Source organism: Alexandromys fortis, unplaced genomic scaffold (genome assembly GCF_014885135.2).
Source record: "Alexandromys fortis isolate MF-2015 unplaced genomic scaffold, M_Fortis_MF-2015_v1.1 scaffold_43, whole genome shotgun sequence".
Lineage (NCBI taxonomy): Eukaryota > Metazoa > Chordata > Mammalia > Rodentia > Cricetidae > Alexandromys > Alexandromys fortis.
In genome coordinates, this window is record NW_026067928.1 from 3,889,818 (window position 1) to 3,904,337 (window position 14,520).

The window sequence follows — 14,520 nt, forward strand, 5'->3', positions numbered from 1 at the left end:
AAGGTCTGTATTCATTTTAACTCACATAGGTAAAATAGGAACTGTCTGGGTTAGTGTAGTAATTCAGAGGGAAGTCGGAGAGAATGATGATTTCTTACTGTCCTTTTAGCAGTTTGAAATTATACTTTCAAAACTACTATACTCTAACATAAACTTAAGAGCCGAAATACACACTAACCCATTAATGAACAATTTTCTCTTATTCTTTTTCTGGCTTTTTATCTCTGACTGAAGCTGACAGGATCATCCTGAAGATGAGATCCAATCAAGGCTTGGCAGCCTCCTTGAAGGTTTCCAGAAGGTGGTAGAAATATGAAGGCAATGGAATTCTAACTTGAATACACCAGGGTGAGACATGCTATAAAGACTTTTTACAAGGTTTACATGCAAGCTCAGAGCAAAGGACATAGAAGAATAACATCATTTTTCTTAAGACACACTCGTAGCGCAGCCTGAGCCAGCCTCCACAGCTCTTATCCCTGGTGTTCCGTTAAGCCCTGATGCCACCCAACTCCCCTGTGCCTCACAAGCTGTCATCTGTGCCTGAAAGACAACTTCTCTGGCTATTGGTTCTTGCTGTATTTTTCTGCCAAAGATTTTCTGTACTTCTTTGTTCCTGGCTAGACTCCTACTACCCAATACTCTTCCAATATTTTACATCTTCATGAAATCTCAATAATAAAAAAAAACATTCCATCATCTTCATAGAAGACTCATTACACTGTCTTTAAAAAATTATTAGTTCCTTTAAAATTTCAAACAATGTACTTTGATCATAGTTATCCCTTTTCCAGCTTCTCCTAGATCTACCCAGATTTATGGTGGTGGTTTGGATGGGAATGGTCCCTAAAGGCTCATAAGGATAAGGATGTCAGCCCTGGTGTTATGTCCATCTACCTACCTGCTGCCATGCTTTCTGCAGTGATGGTCAAGGACTCGCCCTCAGCAATGATAAACCCTAATAAACTCATACTTCTATAAATTGCTTTGGTCATGGTATCTTATCACAGCAATAAAAAGATCACTAAAGACAGCTCCCTTTCTCTACCTAGTCAACTTCGTGTCCTTTTCTTTAATTTTTTTTTTTTTTTTTTTTTTTTTTTTTTTTTTTTTTTTTTTTTTNTTTTTTTATTTTTTTTTTTTTTTTTTTTTTTTTTTTTGCTTTTATGGCTGTCAAGTCCAATTTGGCTGACCATATATTTTTTGGATGTGTGGCCTTTCCTTGGAGCGAGGTTGACTTTGTGGGGGCTGTACTCTTCAGGAAAATGTATTTCCCTCTCTCAGCAGCTGCCCACTGCAAATCACATCACTGAAAAGCTAGGGCTTCAGATCCACCCACATCACTACAGTTTCTCACAAGTAATTTCAGCCTTACAATTTCTCAAGAGAAGAACAGTTTCCTTGACCATTTCAATTAAAAGAAACCTTTCAGCCGGACGATGGTGGCACACGCCTGTAATCCCAGCACTCGGGAGGCAAAGGTAGGCGGATCTCTGTGAGTTCGAGGCCAGCCTGGTCTACAAAGGGAGTCCCAGGACAGGCTCCAAAGCTACAGAGAAACCCTGTCTTGAAAAAAGCAGAACAAACAAACAAACAAAAAAGAAACCTTTCTTCTTTTTCTCATATTAGACTGTGGTGCATGTATACGAGTGAATGGAGGGAGAGGGAATTATCCTGGGCTGTTTCCAATGTTCTCCCATCGCTGTGTAAGTACCTATATCCCAGGATGGCTGTAGTGTTCAGGTCTGCTAGGCTTTATGACTTGTCACAGACAGTCTACTAGAAACACATAGAGTTTTTCATTTGCTGTTTCCTGTTGTAACGAAGTGGCTGGCAAAAGCAACTTAAGGGAGAAGGGGTTTATTTTGGCTTCCAGTTCAAAGCTACCATTTACAGCAGGGAGAAGGTCCTGGGAGCAGGGGTCCATTGCATCTGCAGTCGGGAGACAGAGAGTGGTACATGCTAGTGATGTTCAGTCCCCCTTCTCCTTTATACTGAGTCTTGTACCCCAGCCCATGGGTTGGGCCTCCTAAATTAAGGTGCATCCTGCCACCTCCTTACAACTAATGTAGACACTGCTTCATAGGTATGAGCAGCAATTAACCTCCTCTAGCTAATGCTCACAGATCCTACCAGCAGCCAACTGAATCTAGATAACACTTCACGGGTGTGCCCAGAGCCTTGCCTCCAAGAGTGTCAAGTTGATAATTAATACCAACCATCATTCTTTGAGCCTTGCTGTTCACCTCAAATCTGGTCATCACTTTGGAAGCCTTGCCTGCCTAGAGGAGCAGATGACTAACATTCTAACCTCATGGATTCTGGGCTCCCCTGCCAACTCTAATTCTCAGCTCTCACTGCACTCTGAACCTGCAGTTGCTCAGTGGACTTTTTCTCCGCCCCCCCCACTCCCTCAGTACCTTGAACATTAAATTCTTCAACTCACATTTCCCATTCTAAACCATGACCTGCTGTCTGTCTTGCATTTTCACACACTGCATTCATAACACTGATTGGTTGGCTGTATTGAGGCATTCGGTTGCTTTATCTTTTATTTTCCTTTGAGTTTTGTTAGTCCTGGTTTTTTTTTTCACTTTCTCGTTTGTTTACCTAAACCCAGCAGTTTGATAATACATTTCCTTTCCTTTAGTGTTAAGTCTCTTGCAAATCTAACCTGTCTCATTTCCTAGCTCCTAAGTCCCCTGAAATGTTCCTACTTTAACAACTCCACCAAGACGCACATATTAGGTACACAATAAATAGGAAGTTAACCTGGTTGCATTTGCTGCATCGGGCGGGTATTACCACTGTCTCTGAACACTGCACAGCTGAACGGTTCAGGTTACGAGGCATCTGCAACAATCAGCTTCCAATTATAGCCTCTTCTAAAGGAAATTCCTTGCTCTCCGACTGCGTTATAATCAGTGTGCAGCTATCTGGAACCTGAACCTATCTGATGAGATCTAAGTGAAGGTATGAATAATTCTCCTCGGCAGTTTTGTAACTTTTCTTGTCTAGCATATGAGCATGAGACACGAAATACAAATTCTGTTGTCTATGTTACTAGACCCAGCCAGGGCTCATACCACTGCAGCTGAGTTGGAACTCTGAACAGGGGGCCTACTGGGGAGGGAGGTGTACAGAAATAGTCAGCAAAAATGATATGCAAAGGAAGGGTGTTTGAAAGAGTGTGGTTTGTCTGAGCTACATTTTTATGAATGACTGTTTTTGCTTAGTCCTGACTGTGTGAAGCACTCTACATACATTACTGAGACAACAGTTCAGTGAACTTGAAAACACACAACACGGGAGAAGAGGTACCACAAGACTGAAGAACTGCGCGTGCTCAAGACTCCTAATGGTTGTCGATGAAATGCAAAGATTTTAGTTTGACTTCGTCATGGTTATCAGCAGCCCTTTAGGTTTCTAAGCGAGGGATGATGTGACCACATGAAAACACACTTTGAGAAGATGACCGGGGACATTAAATAGGAAAATCCCAAGCTGATGACATGAGATAATCTAGGGCAGCATGGCTCTCCACCTAGAATCCTCTCTTGTGTGAGACAGCCAGTAAAGAAACGATGGCTATGTAAAGCGGTGTGTAAGACTGAAAGAAGGAAGAGGACCTTTGTGACAGTCCACTAGCTCTAGGCTGCGATGGGCAGATGGAGGAGGAGATCAGAAAAGCTGGGCTCGTGTGGTGCAAGACACAGAAAAACAGTCTAGATAACTACAAGACCTTATGCTAGCCAATTTCTTCAGATCTTGATCTAGTAATTTGTACTTCAGAAAACATTTTACATCATTAAATGTTTATTAGCATATATATATGCACCATGGTATATTAAATAAATGAAATATACTTGGGTATTATATTGATAAATAACAGACACTTCTGAAACTGAGTATTAAATACCTTAGGAGCTGCATTTTCCTCACCTGGAAAGCATCTGGAGTTTCCTGACTGTGAATGAAGTATGGTGCCTGGCCGGCTTATTTGTGGGGGCTTCAGTGAGAATGGCCCCCATCAGTTCACTTATTTGAATGCTCGGTCTGAAGTTGGGGAAATTGTTTGCAAAGAATTAGACATTGTGGCCTTCTTGGAAGAGGTATGCCACTGGGGTCATGCGCAGAAGATTAAAACCCTCTGACGAAATTTTCAGTTAGCCCTCTCTGCTTCTCTCTTTCTCTCACCGTTACGTGTCACCATGTTCGTTCTCAGCTTCAGCTTCAGCACAAGGCCTCGAGGCCTGCTGCCACGCTCATTGCCACGACCGTCATGGACTCAGCCTCTGAAACGTTAAACAAATCCGGAGTTAAATGCTTTCTTTTATAAGTTGTCTTGGTCATGATGTCTCTTCACAGAAGTAGAACAGGGATTGAGACACCACTGCCCTTGCTTTGCCTTCCCTGTTGCCCTGTTTTTCCAACCATTATGGGATGATCCTCTCAAACAGGAAGCCAGAATAAACACGCTCTCCTTAAAAGTGTCTGGTGTCAGGTGACGCATGGCTAGCTCCAGGACTCTACAGTAGTGCTGAGGAGTCATTCCCTTCCGCTCTCCGCCTTGCCATTTTTATTAATGTGTGGTCTTGCATCATGGTCACCGGCCCATGAGCATGTAGGAAGGAGCATGCTGCGCGAAGGATGGCAGGAAGGACCGAAGGACTAAGAAGCTGCAGTGGCTGGTCCTGCGTCTTTTGCAGTGTTTCTCAGAGCTCTGCCCAGCGGGCCCAGGAGTCTTTACAGAATCCTCAGATGCAGATATGGCTGGGAAGGTTTTGAGGGGGCTTCCCCCCTCCATTATATCCATGAAAGCCAGGAAAAGAAATCCAGAGTTCTCTTAACAAGCCAAAGAGGCTGAAATAGTAACTCTTAGCAGTGTTTGCCACAAGAGTGAACAGAGAAGGGAGAGTATCCTTAATAATTTGGACATTATCTGTTTTGGAAATACCAGGGCTTTCACTTGCTTTCTTTGTGGTGTTCCTGAGATAGAGGGTGCATAGCTACAGTTATCTTAGCTCTCAGAGGCACGGTTTTCTTTTTTGTTGATATGTCTCAGTCAGTTGAGACTAAACTAAAGTTGAGACTGGACTATCTGCATTGTTAGGAAGCGTTCCTTTGGTTAATCTTTTTCAGGTGCAGAGTGCTGGTGTCATATCTGCTTCAGTAGGAACCTACCCTTAGGCTTATTAAAAGGTAATGATCTGTTACTTTTCAAGTTTACAGTTTCCCTTTAGTTTTTAACCTATAACTTCTGTCTTCTTTCAAAATTTATTTTTATTTGTGTGTATCTGTCAGTCCCTTGGGTATCGGATCTCCTCGAGCTGGAGTTATGGATGTGAACTATTTGACCTGGATGCTAGGAAGCAAACCTGGTGTTTTTAGAAGAGCAGAAAATCCTCTACCTAAAGCATCTCCCCATTCCTGTCAACCTAAGCTCAAAAAGTGAGTTTATGGGTATTATACAGTCAGTTATATCCACTAAGTGTTACTAGCCACTGTGTCTACTTTGCCTTCAATAAATGTTTCTAGACCTTGGTTTTTCTTTCCCTTTGACAAGGTACACATCTAGACTGCCAGCTTGAACTGTCCGATCTGTCATTCAATCCTTCCTTTCAAAGGCTGTAGATTTCACAACCCATGTCTGTGGCTAAACAAAAGAGAGAGAGGCAAAAAGTTCTCATATGCATAGCAAGAGGTCACTGGACAGTCACAGGGGCTGAGAAATGCCTCTTAACAGAGATGAATTTAAATCTTGCGGCACATGACTCATAGGCTTAATATGATTGGTTGACTTGTCCTTTAGGAAAGAGGGCTGCTTCTCTGCCCACACCAATCTGTCAAGGCAGGTGTTGTTACTGATTACTGCCGTTTTCAAATACTGGTGCTACATCTCACCTGTGTTCCTTTCAGTGTGAAGAAAGATGGAGAAAGAAGATGATTTAGATAAGCGGCACCATCATTTTCCTGGGAGATGTACTGAAAGATGAGGCTGCCTGCCCAGAGAAAGAATCTTTTTGTCCATTTAGTCAGCAATTGAAAGTCTCACGGACCTTCATTTTATGACATATTGACACCGTGGTTCTTCCACAAGCTGGTTAAATTCTAGTTTTTCAGGGGTTCATCACACTAAGGTTGCTTTATCAGAATCAACACTGGAAAACAGCACACACTCCACGACACCGAAAAATTGACAGTGTTGCCCTTCTTTGTGCTTTTTGTGGGTGGAATTTAACTCAAAATTACTCAAGCAGGTTCTAAGAAGAAAGATTGTAGGTGTATAGCTTTTTCCTTCTAAACTGCCCCTCCATCATCACCTGTCAGTGTTGATTGGCTGCCTAAGTTGTTTGTATGGAAAGGGAAGAGATCTCCCTTACTTCTGATGGAAAAAATTCAGGGAGGAGGGCTCTCTCAGGTTGGTAACATGAGGAGGGAACCTGGCCGTAGCAAACCAGGAAGACAATGGCATCGCTATGTTCACATGCCATTTTCACCTTCATTTGAGAATTTCTGGCACGTCCCTTGGCTGCAGGTAGGGCTTTGGCTAACTGGGTTGTGGAGTTCTACAATGTACAGAAGACAATTCCAACCTACAAAGCAGAACTGAACTAATAGTTGGTGTTTAGCATTCTTGATTGGACAGAAGGCCTTCACAAATTGCAAAGAATGTATCAACAGACAAATTGAGTTGGTGTGCTGAAGGTAGGGGAATTGTTCTAACAGCTAATCAATTGGAATTCCTGCAATTGAAAGACTGAGGTCCCAATCCTTCTTATGGTTCATCCTTCCTTTCTCATTGCTTTGAAATAAAGGCTCAGAAGCCATCGTCTTTGCCAGCGAAATGAGTCATGTAGTTTTTTTCAAAGCGGGGGGGGGCTAGTGGTGCACCCTTTGTGAAAATCTCATCCTGCTTCTGAAAACACTCTGGCTTTATTTCATTGCATTTCTTTGCAGTCGTGACATGTGCAAGACTGAAACACACACAGGCACTGGATTTGTGAGGTCACATTAATATTTTATCTTTTGTTTTTCAGTTAAAAGTATATTTAACTAATAATAAAAATAAAAAGAGCAGACATCTAGAGATGAGAGTTGGGTTTTTTGAAAAACATATCATTGTAGGACACTGTGGTTCTCAAAACATAAAGTTTGGGGTTATTATACCTGGGAATCAGACATTGAGGTTTGGAGCTCTCCAGCCATAGGAATGACAAATTCTATGAGCATATAATTATACAATATATTTATTATTTAGAAATGATGATTTCTAAACTTTCATTTCTTTTCCCCCAACAAATAAATAGTCAAGGTCAAAAAGCAACATTCAAAAATAGAAGTTTGAAATACCTGGTCTGCTTAATTTTTTTATGGACTCTGACAAAACTTGGTATAGTAATATCCTGCTATTTAAGTGCTTTATTTGAGATCACAGCAAAGAATCCAGAGTTAAAATGGCGTAGTGTCTGTAGGTTGGTCTAAAGTAACCTAGGAATCAACACAGTGGTGGAGGAGGTGGGTGAAAACAGAGAAGGGTCGCTCATGACTGATGAGCTGCAAGACAGTTTCACACGCTTATTCCTGCTTACGTCTGTACTTCACAGATGTCCACGATGAGAGCTCAACTCTCCGTTCAATACTTCAGAAAGAATCAAATAAACAATTGAAAATGGCTTCCTTTTCACTGGGTAGTGGTGGCACACACCTTTAATCCCAGCACTCTGGAGGCAGAGACAGGTCCTCTTACTTCTTCTTGGACTTTTTTCTCCCCGTTGGCACTGTCTCTGAGGCTGACTGCCCCAGAAAAGATTGAGTTAACATATATGCCTCTGAACAAGTTTACATCCTAAAGCAATGACTAACTGGCTCCTGCCCATCTAGAATGAATCTCAGGTATTGTGCCTGCAATGTTGTAATTATGAATTTTTACCTCATGAAATTCTGCAGCCTTTTCTACTGCTTTGAGAAAAGATAGCTTGTAAAAACAAAAGAAAACAAACCAGCCAGAAAACAAAACAGAACAAATAAACTGTCGGAGACGAAAGAGGATGGGGCTGTAGACATTACAAAGAATGAAACCAAAACATTTAAACCAAAGACTATGGTGCCCAACCTACCTTGGCAACTTTTAAATCTGGGTAACACATTTTCTTTATTGCCTAAGAAGGTTTGAGTCTGGTTTTCTGTTTCTTATGCCTGGAACATTGTATGGAAGGTATTCCCCGATCCCCTGCCAGCCTACCTTTCCCCTCATGGAAGGTCTACTAATGTTTGGCTATTCCCCTCCTGCTGAATCCACAGTGCTTCGCCCTCCTTAACATCTATTTGCACAGTCTCCACGTATCCCTTGTCTATGCCCCCACTGAAGCATGTGCAGTTATATATGCCTTCATGCGGATGGGGAAGTCCTGTTTTCCAAAACAGATTATCGATACATTCAGCCCGCCCTTTCTTCTCATCAGATACTGTGCTCTGCACCTTTCGGCCAATGCTTTGCTTTGGCATCATGTGCATTTCCTGCAGTTCACACCACGGTGCCTGTTGAGCAGCAAGGCTGCAGCCGTCATCCACCTGTTACGTCTCAGTTGTCACGCTATCTTGACATCTTCCTTAATTCCTCTCAAGGATCACACCCCCTCCTGCGTACTCATGACATCACCATGCCTATGACACTGTAGCTGTCATCTATTGTATCTCTTCTCTCCCTGATAGACTTTAGGGAGAGAGTACATTTTTCAATCTTTGTTTACCCAGCACGTTATCGAACACACAGTAGAAACCCAACAGACCTCATTAAGCACAACAATACGTTCAGATGTTTTCTGCTTCGTTAATTGGTGCTGAAATGGGTGTACAATTCCAACTGATACAATAATTCATTCTTTGTGCAAAAGTTACAAATAAATATAGCTGTCCAAGTGATAAAAATCATCTTTAGATACTTTCTTCATGCACACATAGAAAAATCATATCAGTTCAAGAATAATCTCATCAGAAAAAAGTAGGCTTAGTTTTAGTGCTCATAAATGGTCATTTCTGTAGGCCATAGTGGTGTATACTTTTAATACCGTCATCACTCTGAGTTCAGGGTCTATGTGGGCTACACAACAAGTTCTAGGACCTCCAGGACTAAATAGAGACACCCTGTCTCAAACAAAACAAAACAAAACAACGGTTAACATTTCTGGGTGACCTCCTATACCACCATGACCTGCCTCACTATGAGCAAACAAATTTTATCAAAGAATCTGCACATGAGGTCGAAGAGTAATGGTGTTAGTGAATTCTGTTTGAGCATCCTGGGCCTTGGATAAATATTGAATTAACCTCCTGTACTAACTGGATTACCAAACACTTTAACAGATTTGCCCTAGCAGACAAAATGCACTGAAAGGAGCTAAAGGTACAGCCTTCTGCATGTCTTCCTCCAACCCGGACTTCTTGATTTGCCATGGATTTGTTATCGATACAAATCTCAGTCATCAGGTTTTTTGGTCTTAAAGGACATTTCCATTTGTACTTGTGTAGATATTCTAAAACACTCCTCTATTTTAAATGTCCCATTATCAACAATGTTATGCTCAGTCAATTCCCACTGGTGAATACCCAGGAGCAACATCGATGGTCTTTAATTTTGTTCCAAGTTGGTGATTAAACTTGGCAATCTACTTTCTTAAATCCAAAAGGGTGTCTTTCTGGCTATAGAAATATTATCATGAACATCAAACTATGCACTAATTTATCACTTCGGGGTAATAAAGAAAAGAGGGGCTGGAGAGATGATTTCCTGCTGGTTCATAGCCTTTGGCAACCCCAGTTCTAGGGGATCAGACACCATATGCTATATTCTGTGGGCACTGCACATGCATGATGTACTTACATACATTCAGACAAAACACTCAGAGACATAAAATAAAAATAAATNTAGAACAGGAACCCAAGGACAGGACCTAAAGGCTTGTTTGTTTATTTTAATAAGACCCCAGCAAGCTCAGCAGTTAAGAGTGTGCGCTGCTCTTAGATGTTAGGTAGGGGGATCTGACACCCTCACCTGGCCTCCACTGGAACCCATGCGGCATACTTTCACATAGACACACACTAAAAAATAAAAATAATAAAAATTTAAAAAAACAAAAAGAATTCCACCCATATGAAGATTATAAAAATTTTAGAAGAATTTATATGCATACTAATAACTTTTCAGAAGCAGATTTAATATATACCATACTGCTCAAGATGCATTCAATATTCTATCAGTCTAAGCAACCCTTACAGGGCTGATAACAATAATGATTTTCATATTATACTTTAGCCTTTCTGAACCCAAATGTCCATTTATTTCCAGATGATTTCTATGTGTGATAATGTTTAAGAAACATTAAATGAAAGCATCAATTTTTTAATGTGTATATTTGTGCTTGCATGTTTTTATGTGCATTCAGGAGCCCCTAGAAGCCAGAAGAGGATGTCTAATCACCTGGAACTGGAGTAACAGGTGGTTGGAAGCTACTGTGTAATGGTAGAAACTGAACCCAGGTCATCTTCAAGAAAAACAAACACACTTAACAGCTGAGTTATCTCTCTAGCCACAAGTATCAGTGTTGAAACATAAACATGTTTTTAGTAGCATGCTGGAGTTATTTTTCTTCAAGTTGTGCTTTCCAAGATCTTCCATGAAAATCCATCATAATTTTTTTCCAAAAAAAATAACTAAAATGAAGTCTCAGTCAGTTCAGAATTCACTGAATTGTAAGAATGAAAAACCTCTATGAGAGCCTAGAAATGCACGTGGCTAACTGAATATGGTAAACCAAGATGCTGGTCTTCCCAGCCTATGTTAATAAATAAATAAAAAAAATGTTGGATACCATATTCTCACTTGATCAGTTTCCAAACATTCAGCATTGTTATTTATGGAACACTGGGCCATGTACTGAGAAATAACTGTGTGACCAACATTTTTGCAAATCATGTTTTGATGAGAACTTTCTCCAACAAATACTTTTCCCATTATGAAACATTTTGAAGTTTGCTCAGATAAGCCGTAATTATGGGAGACTTCGCAATCATGCAGGCAAATGTAGTGTGAGCCACCCTGGCCTTGGATCACAGTCACAGGAGAATTCAGCAATGTCCTGAAGCAAAGAGGTCCAACACCCACTAACATGGAGCCAATAGAATTGTACTGACCAGTAGGCTTCAACAGAAGTAAAGTTAGTTTGCTCACAATTTTAACTAATTTGTTTTTTATGTAGTTTTTTATCTACATTTTTATTTAAACTATAGTATTTATCTGAAAACAGAATTATTTGTTAGTTTAGTAAGAGAGACATTAGATATTTTTCTACTGGAATACAAAGTTGGGGCTCATTTTATGATGTGGAATTTCACTGTGTATGTTGTGAATATATTTTATGACTGTTGGCTAATAAAGAATCTTCTTTGGGCTTATAACAGGGGACATATAGCCAGGTGGGAAAATCTGATATATAGAGAGAGAGTAGGCAGAGTCAGACAGACACCTTGTAGCCAGCTGAAGGAGACAGGGACCAGGGAATCTTACCGGTAAACCATGAGCCTCGTGGTAAAATATAAAATAATTGGAAAGGGTTAGTTTAAGATGTAAGAGTTAATTAATGAGAAGTCAGAACTAAGAGGCCAAACAGTATTGTAATTAATATAGTTTCTGTGTGTTTATTTTGGATCTGGGCGGCGGGGAAATGAATGAGCAGCCTCCATCTGCAATTTTACATTGCTATTTGATGTAAACTCTTCATGTTCACGAAATGTACTTTCAAGTGTCTCTCTATACTAGGTACCAGTGATGTCAGTAGAGATGGCCATATTACCTAGGAATTTGCTTTCTCTCTAATGTTTACAGTATTTTATTCTAGTGTTGGTCAGGCAAGAGACAGCCAAGGATCCCAATAGAATTTGTACATTTGCTGATATTTTCTTTGAGCTGTTTTGAAAAAAAAAATAACTATAGCAAGTGAATATCTATTTCTGATCTAATAATGATAGATTAATAAATCCTTCCTTAGATCCCTCTCTCTCCTCCCCTAGTGCTCTTAAGTGGTGTGAAGTCTGTAATAAGAGGCTGTAGACATGGCGGAGGCCTCAGAAACAATGGAAATAGTGTGAGATGCTGCCTTATAAAACAACCATTTGTTTTATAAGTAATGAGTAAATATAACCATTTCTGACTCCATCATCAAGGGTTTGGCACTGTGACCTTTTTTTGGCAGGTTGTACACGGTGAGTTTACAGGCTCAGTGTGGTTGAAGGCCATAGAAACTTGGGCTGATGCAGAGAATAGTGGGCAAGGGCAGAAGGGGTCAAGTAATCATCTTGGAACATTTAACTCAGAATGGAAATGGTGCTAACATTGGTCAGATAATGACTATGACCTTTTGAGTCCTCTGTAGGTCACTTGAATGCTCTAATAAGCACTAAGATGTGCTGGGTGGTTACAGTGACCAGTGATTAAGGAAGCATTTTTAGAGTACAGAGGTTTTTATATATACTTACTGATGATGGATCCTTTAAAAACAATCATAAAGCAGTTATGAGGCTTCCAGAAAAAGAAAATAACAATCTTCAGGACTTGTTCTTCCAAGGTTGCTCTAATAGTTGTCTTCCCTTCCCCAGCTCCTGCTTAAGGAGATTGGAAACATCTTTTCTTCTGTGGTTGTTTTAGTTAGGGCTGTGAAGAGGCATCATGACCATGGCAACTCTTATAAATAAAGCATTTTATTGAGATTGCTTGCTTATACTATCAGAGTTTTAGTCCGTTATCATCAGGATGGAGAGCATGGCGGCATATCACATCAACATCACAAGATAAGATGCTGTGGCATTGGAACTGAGAGTACTACATCTTGACTCTCAGGCAACAGGAAGTCGACTGAGTGTCACAGACTGAAGCTTGACCTCAAAGCCTGTGCCCACAGTGACACACTTCCTCCAACAAGGTTTTACCTCCTATAGGGCTACACTCTCTGGAGGCCTTTTCTTTTCAACCAACACAATCCTACTCCCTGGAACCCAAGGGCTTATAACCATATCACAATACAAAAATTTCATTCAATGCAACTTCAAAAGTCCCTGTCTCAACTTATTTCAAAGCCTTTTCTGAGATACATGATAATCTCTTAACTGAAATCACCTGTAAAAAAAAATAAAAATAAAACAACAGATCACAGTCTTCCAACATGTAATATAACAGGATACACTTGACCATTCCAAAACTCAAGGAAGGGAACAGAGAGCAAGGAAATACTGGACCACAGCAAGAATGAAAACCAGCTGGACAAACTCCAAACTTTGCATCTCCACATCTGATGTCAAAACACTCTTCAAATCTTCAATTCTGTTCAGATTTGTTTGTTGCAACACACTTATTTCTCCTGGGCTGGCTCCCCGTTAGCAGCTCTTCTCAGCAGGTCTCCCACAGCTCTGTCATCTCTAACATCTCAGGGTTTCCAAGACAATCCAGGTCTAAATTCAGAGCTCCATGCAATGGCAATGCTTCTCCACTAGGCCTGAATTCAGGGTCATTGCTGACACATGCCTGGCCTTAGTGGCTTTCTTTAGGCACTGAGGCAATTTCCATAGCCCATTTCTTCTATCCTTAACTCTAAAGCCAGAAGCACATAGCCAAAGCTGCCACATTCTGCTGCTTGCTGCGGCTGGGACATGACTCCCTTGTTTAGTTACATCTTCATCAGCTTTCTGTTTTCCTTCAATGTCTAAGCTTGGCTGTCCTTGAACTTGCTTTGTGGACAAGGCTGGCCTCAATCTCAGAGACCTCCCAGCCTCTGCCTTCACAGTGCTGGGATTAAAGGTGTGCCCCACCACACCAGGCTCTAACTTTTTTCTTTAGTTCCCTTTCACAGGTTGGAAATTTACCTAGGTAGGATCTTGCCCGGAAGTCACCATTCCCTTTATTCCATGTCTTAATCTGTTTAACTCCCTGAACACATAATTTAGATTTATTCCACTTTCTGGTCCTCTTTTTCTCCTAAAAATTTACTTTTTGTAATTTACCCTGCTCATCTTGCCCTTTTTAATTATAAATCTTCATTACAGTTACCACTAATATCCACACGGCAGAGTCTATACTAGGCTATTTGGAGATTTCTTTTGCCAACAGAATTAACTCTTCACTTTATCCCCAGGCAGACTCTTTGGACGAGAGCAAAAGGCAGCCACTTCCTTCACCAAAATATCACAGCTATGATTCCTAGGCAATATTCTAAAATTCTTCTCTGAAACCTCTTGTGCCAGCTCCCAACATTTCAACTCGTTATCAGCACAATTGTTGTTCATTCTACTACTAGTATGACTGCATTAAGTAGTGCTTAACTCACGCTACTGTTTTCTCAACTTAAAGTACATCTTACTCTAAACAAAAGCATGGTCCGGTCTATCCACAGCAATACCAAAGTCCCTGGTACCAACTTCTGTCTTAGGGTTTTTATGGCTGTACAGAGACACCAAGGTCCATGGAAACTC